The 9,373-nt window shown below is 45.4% G+C and overlaps 1 pseudogene; it reads left to right on the forward strand.

Moving 5' to 3' along the window:
- Positions 1 to 56: 56 nt before the first annotated feature.
- Positions 57 to 1,547, forward strand: LOC744083 (CBY1-interacting BAR domain-containing protein 1-like; annotated as a pseudogene).
- Positions 1,548 to 9,373: the final 7,826 nt, after the last annotated feature.

Raw genomic sequence — 9,373 nt, forward strand, 5'->3', positions numbered from 1 at the left:
AGGGCGGCTCGCACCCCAGCGCGCACCCAGGCGCCTTAGAGCCCCCGGCTTTGGCTCCCCCGGGGCCCCTGGTTGTGCGCCAGGCAAGATGTTGAGATGCACACTGGAAAACCGGAACGCTCAAACCAAGCAACTGCAAGCAGCTGTCTCAAATGTGGAGAAGCATTTGGGAGAACTGTGCCAAGTCTTTGCTTCCTGGGTGCGGAAAACTGCCAGATTGCGAGACAAAGCGGACCGAGGATGAATGAAATCAACTCATATGCCGCTACAGAGGCCCCACATCTAAGGCTGGGCCTGATGAACTTTGCTGATGAGTTTGCCAAACTTCAGGATTATTGACAAGCAGAGGTTGAAAGACTTGAAGCCAAAGTAGTTGAACCCTGGAAAGCTTATGGAACCATTGTAAAAATGAAACGGGATGACCCCAAAGCAACATTCACAGCAAGGAATCGAGAAGCTAAGCAATTAACTCAGGTAGAAGGAACAGGTCAGCGAAACCCACCTCATCTGATCGACATGTTATTGTATCCTTTGAATTTCGACCTTTAAAAAAAACGTTTTTTAGGCCAGGCATGGTGGCTCACGCCTGTAATCCCAGCACTTTGGGAGGCTGAGGCGGGCAGATCACGAGGTCAGAAGTTCAAGACCAGTCTGGCCAACATAGTGAAACCCCATCTCTACTAAAAATACAAAAAAAAAAAAAAAAATTAGCCAGGCGTGGTGGTGGGCGCCTGTAATCCCAGCTAATCAGGAGGCTGAGGCAGGAGAATGGCGTGAATCCAGTGGCGGAGGTTGCAGTGAGCCAAGATCACGCCATTACACTCCAGCCTGGCTGACAGTGCAAGACTCCGTCTCAAAAAAAAAAAAAAATGTTTTTTTAAAGTTGTTACTGCCCAGCTCAGCCAGAAACCACATGAGGAGTGGCTCTTTGAGAGCCTGAGGGGCTCATTCCTGAGGGGAGTCCCTGGAGCAGGGGTTTGGGGCTGCGCCAATTGCTTGGTCCTTCTTCCTTTGGACCAAAGGCAGACACAGAATTACAAAGAGCTGCAATGGATGCTACCCGAACAAGTCATCATCTGGAGGAAACTATTGACAACTTTGAAAGGCAGAAAATAAAGGCTATAAAGACTATATTTTCCAAATTTATCACAATCAAAATGTTATTTCACAGCAAAGCTTTAGAGGTCTACACAGCTGCCTACCAGAATATACAAAAGATTGATAATCATGAAGATTTAGATTTACAGGTTTTCCTAAATTCCCTGTACGCACCAGATTATTCATCTCGTTTAGATATGGTAAGAGCAAATTCAAAGTCACCTCACCAGAGATCATGTCAGCTAAGTGTGTATCTGGAACAGGACAGGTATCCACTACCAACTAAGAAAGGATCAGCAAGCAGACGATAATGAGGATGAAGAGTCAGATGTTACAGAAGAAGACAATTTTCTCAAGTAAACTACACATTTCCATTTTCATCATAAATGACATGAAATCCACAATGACTAAATTGTAGAACTTTATACTCACTTTGATATGGTAAGGCTCAAAATGAAATTCAACTAGAAATGGAAAAATAATTAAAGGAAACTTACGCTGACCAAAAATGAAGGCTTTAAAAAATATTATACACCAGTCATTTCAACATCCAAAAAAAAAAAAAAAATGACTTGAGCGTAGCAATTTGTTCTCTACTACAGCTGAGGGAAAGAAACCCTTGACCCTGAAAAGAAGTGTTTTGCTTAATATATTATCAGAACTGGGAAGAGGGTTGTCTCTTTTCTCCTCCTCCTCTTCTTTTTAAAATTAACACCCCTTTTTTCCAAAAATCTACTCTATTAGCTTCAAATTGCCTTTTTGTTTCATTCTACTTTTCATTTAGATTGCCTTCTTTTGTTCTCATTTCTTTCTCTATTTCTTGTAAATTTTCATCTCTTCTTTGCTATTGTCCGTTTCTTTGAACCCTTTATATATTTATTGTCTAACCATGTAAAATGTGGTATGAACAATAGTCATCTTATTCCCTTTCACTTAATTTTTTGGTATCATTTATTTTCTGTCCTTTCATCAGTGTCTCATTTTATGAATTTTCTACATTATCACTTCCTCCATTATTTCAATTATTTTTTCATTTAACATCCAGATGATCCAAAAACAAACAAACAAACAAACAAAAAAACAAGTTCAGAGAATTATATTACAAACACCTGTGGGCCCACTGTTCGGCTTTATCTGAAATTTTGCCAAATTTGTTTCAGGTTTTTGTTTTCTTGGGAAATAAAAAATAGGTTAAGAAAGTCCTCTTCTACTCCTGTTTTGGTAAAAACAAAATGTTATCATGAAGTGATGTTGAATTTTATCAAGAGCTATTTCTGTATTTCCCATGATGCTCCCATTTTTTCTCAATTTGTTGGTATGACAAAATAAACAAAATTTTCTGATTTTATTTTATTTTATTTTATTTTTTATTGATCATTCTTGGGTGTTTCTCCCAGATGGGGATTTGGCAGGGTCATAGGACAATAGTGGAGGGAAGGTCAGCAGATAAACAAGTGAACAAAGGTCTCTGGTTTTCCTAGGCAGAGGACCCTGCGGCCTTCCGCAGTGTTTGTGTCCCTGGGTACTTGAGATTAGGGAGTGGTGATGACTCTTAACGAGCATGCTGCCTTCAAGCATCTGTTTAACAAAGCACATCTTGCACCGCCCTTAATCCATTTAACCCTGAGTGGACACAGCACATGTTTCAGAGAGCACAGGGTTGGAGGTAAGGTCACAGATCAACAGGATCCCAAGGCAGAAGAATTTTTCTTACTACAGAACAAACTGAAAAGTCTCCCATGTCTACTTCTTTCTACACAGACACGGCAACCATCCGATTTCTCAATCTTTTCTCCACCTTTCCCCCCTTTCTATTCCACAAAACCGCCACTGTCATCATGGCCCGTTCTCAATGAGCCGCTGGGCACACCTCCCAGACGGGGTGGTGGCCGGGCAGAGGGGCTCCTCACTTCCCAGCAGGGGTGGCCGGGCAGACGCGCTCCTCACCTCCCGGACGGGGCGGCTGGCCGGGCGGGGGGCTGACCCCCCCACCTCCCTCCCAGACAGGGCGGCTGGCCGGGCGGGGGGCTGACCCCCCCCACCTCCCTCCCGGACGGGGCGGCTGGCTGGGCGGGGGGCTGACCCCCCCACCTCCCTCCCAGACAGGGCGGCTGGCCTGGCGGGGGCTGACCCCCACCTCCCTCCTGGACTGGGTGGCTGCCGGGCGGAGACGCTCCTCACTTCCCAGATGGGGTGGCTGCCGGGCGGAGGGGCTCCTCACTTCTCAGACAGGGCGGCTGCCGGGCGGAGGGGCTCCTCACTTCTCAGACGGGGCGGTTGCCAGGCAGAGGGTCTCCTCACTTCTCAGACGGGGCGGCCGGGCAGAGACGCTCCTCACATCCCAGACGGGGTGGCGGGGCAGAGGCGCTCCCCACATCTCAGACGATGGGCGGCCGGGCAGAGACGCTCCTCACTTCCTAGATGGGATGGCGGCCGGGAAGAGACGCTCCTCACTTCCTAGATGGGATGGCGGCCGGGCAAAGACGCTCCTCACTTTCCAGACTGGGCAGCCAGGCAGAGGGGCTCCTCACATCCCAGATGATGGGCGGCCAGGCAGAGACGCTCCTCGCTTCCCAGACGGGGTGGCGGCTGGGCAGAGGCTGCAATCTCGGCACTTTGGGAGGCCAAGGCAGGCGGCTGGGAGGTGGAGGTTGTAGAGAGCCGAGATCACGCCACTGCACTTCAGCCTGGGCACCACTGAGCACTGAGTGAACGAGACTCCGTCTGCAATCCCGGCACCTCGGGAGGCCGAGGCTGGCGGATCACTCGCGGTTAGGAGCTGGAGACCAGCCTGGCCAACACAGCGAAACCCCGTCTCCACCAAAAAAATACGAAAACCAGTCAGGTGTGGTGGCACACCCCTGCAATCGCAGGCACTCGGCAGGCTGAGGCGGAGAATCAGGCAGGGAGGTTGCAGTGAGCCGAGATGGCAGCAGTACAGTCCAGCTTCGGCTGGGCATCAGAGAGAGACCGTGGAAAGAGAGAGAGAGGGAGAGGGAGACCGTGGGGAGAGGGAGAGGGCAAAATTTTCTGATTTTAAACTATCTTTGCACTCTGAGATAAATCCAACTTGTTCATGATATATTCTTATTTATATATTGCTAGAACTATGTTGGCCAAAATTTATTTAGGATTTTGTAACTATATCCACAAATGAAATTGGCTTATAATTTATTTTTGTATTGTTCTGTTCAAAATTATATGTGTTCATAAGATAAGTTGGGAAACATTCCTCTTTTTCTGTTTAAAAAGTTATTAGATTATTCAGAAAACCATTTGTTATTCATGTAACATTTCTTTGTAAGATTGCGTTTTTGATGGTTTGATTTTTAACTGCTGATAAAATCATGGAAGCATGATTATTGATGTATGCAAGTTTTCTGTTCCTTTTCAAGTCTCTTTTGATATGTTACATTAATTTTAGGAAAATGTCCATTTTATCTTTTTTTTCAATTGTCATTAAGTTGTGAACAGCATTCTCGTAGGGTTTTCAAAACCTCTATTCCCTCTTTGCAATGACTCATTTTAGTCCTAGTGTATTTGTGTGTGTGCTTTATCTCATTTTTTCTACTCAATCTTGCTTGCAAGTCATTCCATTTTATTTGTTTTTACAGTCAATCAGCTTTAGGCTTTACAATCTTCTCTATCATTTCATCAACTTATGCTTTCTATTAATTCCTTGTATCTACTATTTTGGGGTTTACTCTGTTGAGTGTTTACGTCATTACTTTTCAGTCGTTTCTTTTTTACTAAGATACAAGCATCTGAGATAATACACCTCCCACTTACTACACTTTTTAAAAAATTTCAACTTTTATTTTAGATACAAGGGGTACATGGCAGATTTGTTACGTGGGTAGATTGCATGATGCTGAGGTTTGGGGTGTGGATCCCATCACCACCCAGGTAGTGGCATAGTATCCAATAGGGAGTTTTTCAGTCCACTTCCCCTACTTCCCTCCCCGCTCTAGTAGTCCACAGTGTCTGTTGTTCCCACGTTTATGTCCATGTGTGCTCAAAGTTTAGCTCCCACTTACAAATGAGAGCATGAGGTATTTGGTTTTCTGTTCCTGCGTTAATTTGCTTAGGATTATGGCCTCCAGCTATATCCATGTTGCTGCAAAGTATGTGGTTTTGTTCTTTTTTATGGCTATGTACTTACTACACTTTCGATGTGTTCTGCATATTATACTTTTCATGATCATTCAGTTACATTTTTTTTTTTTTTTGAGACAGAGTCTCGCTCTGTCACCCAGGCTGGAGTGCAGTGGCACAATCTTGGCTCACTGCAACTTTCGCCTCCCAAGTTCAAGCGATTCACCTGCCTCAGCCTCCTGAGTAGCTGGGATTACGGGTGCACGCCACCACACCCGGCTGATTTTTGTATTTTTAGTAGAGATGGGGTTTCACCATGTTGGTCAGGCTGATCTCAAACTCCTGACCTCATGATCCTCCCGCCTCAGCCTCCCAAAGTACTGGGATTACAGGCATGAGCCACACCCCTGGCCTCAGTTACATATTATTTTCTAAGTGAAGAAGCAGTTTGGGGTTGTGTTAAAAAGGATGTGTTCTGCCTCTGGGCAGAATCACACTGTTCCTCAGTTTCATTATCTGTAAAGTGGAAATAATGACAGTTCTTACTTGGGGTCCTATCAGGATTAAATGAGCTAAACATGTAAAATGCATGGAAGAATGTCTGGCACATCATAGAAGCTCAACTACTGTTGGTAATTATCATTGTTATAATTTTTTGATTTTTAAGTTTTTAGAAGGTTTTTTAATCTCTAGAAATATATCCTTTGTTGCCTATTTTTTATTAATTTCAAATTATTGTACTGAGGTAAGAGAATGCAGTCAATATGATAAAAAATGTTTTGCTCTCTACTGAAATTCCAGTATCATTTTTCACAGAAATAGGAAAAAATCCTAAAATTCACATGGAATCACAAAAAAAAACCCCAAATAGCCAAAGCAATTCTGAAAAAAAAAAAAAGTTGGAAACATGACACTTCCTGATTTAAATTTATATTACAAAGTTATAGTAACCAACACAGTCTGATACTGGCATAAAAACAGACACATAGACCAGTGGAATCAAATATAGAGTCCCAAAATAAATCCAAACACAGATAATCAATGAACTTTTTTTTTTTTTTGAGACAGAGTCTCGCTCTGTCGCCCAGGCTGGAGTGCATCGGCATGATCTCAGCTAACTGCAACCTCCGCCTCCTGGGTGCAAGTGATTCTCATGCTTCAGCCTCCCGAGTAGCTGGGATTACAGGTGCCCACCACCACACCCGGCTAATTTCTGTATTTTTAGTAGGGACGAGATTTTACCATGTTGGCCAGGCTGATCTCAAACTCCTGACCTCAGGTGATCTGCCCGCCTCAGCCTCCCAAAGTGTGGGATTACGGGTGTGAGCCACTGCACCCAGCTGGTCAACTAATTTCTGACAAGGGAATCAAAAAAATACAATGGGCAAAGGATCATCTCTTCAGTAAATGGTGCTGGGAAAACTGGATTTCCACATGCAAAAGAATAAAATTAGATCCCTATCTTACACATGCATAGAAGTCAACTCAAAATGAATGAAAGACTTAAAATATACGACCTGAAACTGTAAAACTACTAGAAAAAAACATAAGGGAAAGGCTCCATGACATTGGTCTGGGCAAGGGTTTCTTTGGATAGGACCCCAAATGTTCAGGCAACAAAAGCAAAGATAGACAAGATTGCATCAAACTAAAAAGCTTCTGCACAAGAAAACAACTAACAAAGTGATGAGACAACCCACAGAGTGGGAAAAAATATTTGCAAATTATATATGTAATGAAGGTTAGTATCCAAAATATACAAGGAATTCAAACTACTCAGTGGCATGAAAACAAATAACCCAATTACAAAATGGACAAAGAACCTGAACAGACACTTCTCGAAAGAAGACATAAAAGTGGTCATCAGGTTCATGAAAAAAAAAGTGCTCATCATCACTAATCATCAGGGAAATGCAAATTAAAACTGCAATGAGATACCACTCCCACCTGTTAGAATGGCTCTTATCAAAAAGAAGAAAGGTAAGTATTGGTGAGGATGTAGAGAAAAGGGAACCTTTGTAACCCATTGTTGGTGGGAATAAAAATTAGTACTGTCATTATGGAAAATGGTATAGAGATTCCTCAAAAATCTGAACATAGAACTGAGAGGTGACAGCGTGCCGGCAGCCCTCGCTCACTCTCGGCGCCTCCTGCGCCTTGGGGCCCACTCTGGCCGCGCTTGAGGAGCCCTTCACCCCTCCGCTGCACTATGGGAGCCCCTCTCTGGGCTGGCCGAGGTCAGAGCCGACTCCCTCTGCTTGCAGGGAGGTGTGCAGGGAGACGCACAGGCGGGAACTGGGGCTGCGCCCGCGCTTGCGGACCAGCACGAGTTCGGGTTGGGTGTGGGCTCTGCAGGCCCCGCACTCAGAGTGGCCAGCCGGCACCGCCGCCCCGGGCAGTGAGGAGCTTAGCACCCAGGCCAGCAGCTGCGGAGGGTGCGCTGGGTCCCCCAGCAGTGCCGGCCCTGCGCTCGAATTCTTGCTGGGCCTCAGCTGCCTCCCGGCAGGGCAGAGCTCTGGACCTGCAGCCTGCCATGTGCCAGACTCCCCCACGCTGTGGGCTCCTGCGCAGCCGAGCCTTCCCAACAAGCACCACCCCCTGCTCCATGGTACTGGGTCCCATCGACCACCCAAGGGCTGAGGACTGCAGGCACACGGCACAGGACTGGCGGGCAGCTCCGCCTGCAGCCCCAGTGCAGGATCCACTAGGTGAAGCCAGCTGGGCTCCTGAGTCTAGTGGGGACTTGGAGAACCTTTGTGTCTAGCTAAGGGATTGTAGATAAACCAATCAGCACTCTGTGTCTAGCTCAGGGTTTGTAAAGGCACCACTCAGCACTCTTGTGTCTAGCTCAGGGTTTGTGAATGCACCAATCAGCACTCTGTATCTGGCTAATCTGAGGGGACTTGGAGAACCTTTATGTCTAGCTAAGGGATTGTAAATACACCAATCAGCACTCTGTGTCTAGCTCAAGGTTTGTAAATACACCAATCAGCACCCTGTGTCTAGCTCAAGGTTTGTAAATACACCAATCAGCACTGTGTCTAGCTCAAGGTTTGTAAATACACCAATCAGCACTCTGTGTCTAGCTCAAGGTTTGTGAATGCACCAATCAGCACTCTGTATCTGACTAATCTGTGGGGACTTGGAGAACCTTTATGTCTAGCTAAGGGATTGTAAATACACCAATCAGCACCCTGTGTCTAGCTCAAGGTTTGTAAATGCACCAATCAGTGCTCTGTGTCTAGCTAATCTAGTGGGGACTTGGAGAACTTGTGTGTCTAGCTCAGGGATTGTAAACACACAAATCAGCACCCTGTCAAAATGGACCAATCAGCTTTCTGTAAAACCAACCAGTCAGCTCTCTGTAAAATGGACTAATCAGCAGGATGTGGGTGGGGCCAGATAAGGGAATAAAAGGAGGTTGCATGAGCCAGCAGTGGCAACCCACTCGCATCCTCTTCCACACTGTGGAAGCTTTGTTCTTTTGCTCTTTGCAATAAATATTGCTGCTGCTCACTTTTTGGGTCCGCACTGACTTTATGAGGTGTAATACTCACTGCGAAGGTCTGCAGCTTCACTCCTGAAGCCAGCAAGACCACGAACCCACCAGGAGGAATGAACAACTCTGGACGAAAGGAACGAACAATTCCAGATGCACTGTCTTAAGAGCTGTAACACTCACCGTGAAGGTCCACAGCTTCACTCCTGAAGCCAGCAAGACCATGAACCCACCAGAAGGAAGAAACTCCGAACATGTCCGAATATCAGAAGGAGCAAATTCTGGACACATCACCTTTAAGAACTGTAACACTCACTGCGAGGGTCCGCGGCTTCATTCTTGAAGTCAGTGAGACCAAGAACCCACCAATTCCAGACACAGAACTACCATGTCATCCAGCAATCTCACTTCTGGGTGCATATCCAAAAAAGTTGAAATCAAGATGTCAAAGTAATATCTATATTCCTATATTCATTGCAACGTTAGTCCCAATAGCCAAGATAAGGAATCAACTAATGTCCTTCAACAGATGAATGGATAAAGAAAATATAGCATATGTATACACAATGGAATACTAATCAATCTTTAAAAAATAATGAAATTCCTCCAACCTGGCTAACATGGTGAAACCCTATCTCTACTACAAATACAAAAAAAATTAGCCGGGCGTGGTGGCAGGCA

Source organism: Pan troglodytes, chromosome 3 (genome assembly GCF_028858775.2).
Source record: "Pan troglodytes isolate AG18354 chromosome 3, NHGRI_mPanTro3-v2.0_pri, whole genome shotgun sequence".
NCBI classification, from domain to species: Eukaryota; Metazoa; Chordata; class Mammalia; order Primates; family Hominidae; genus Pan; species Pan troglodytes.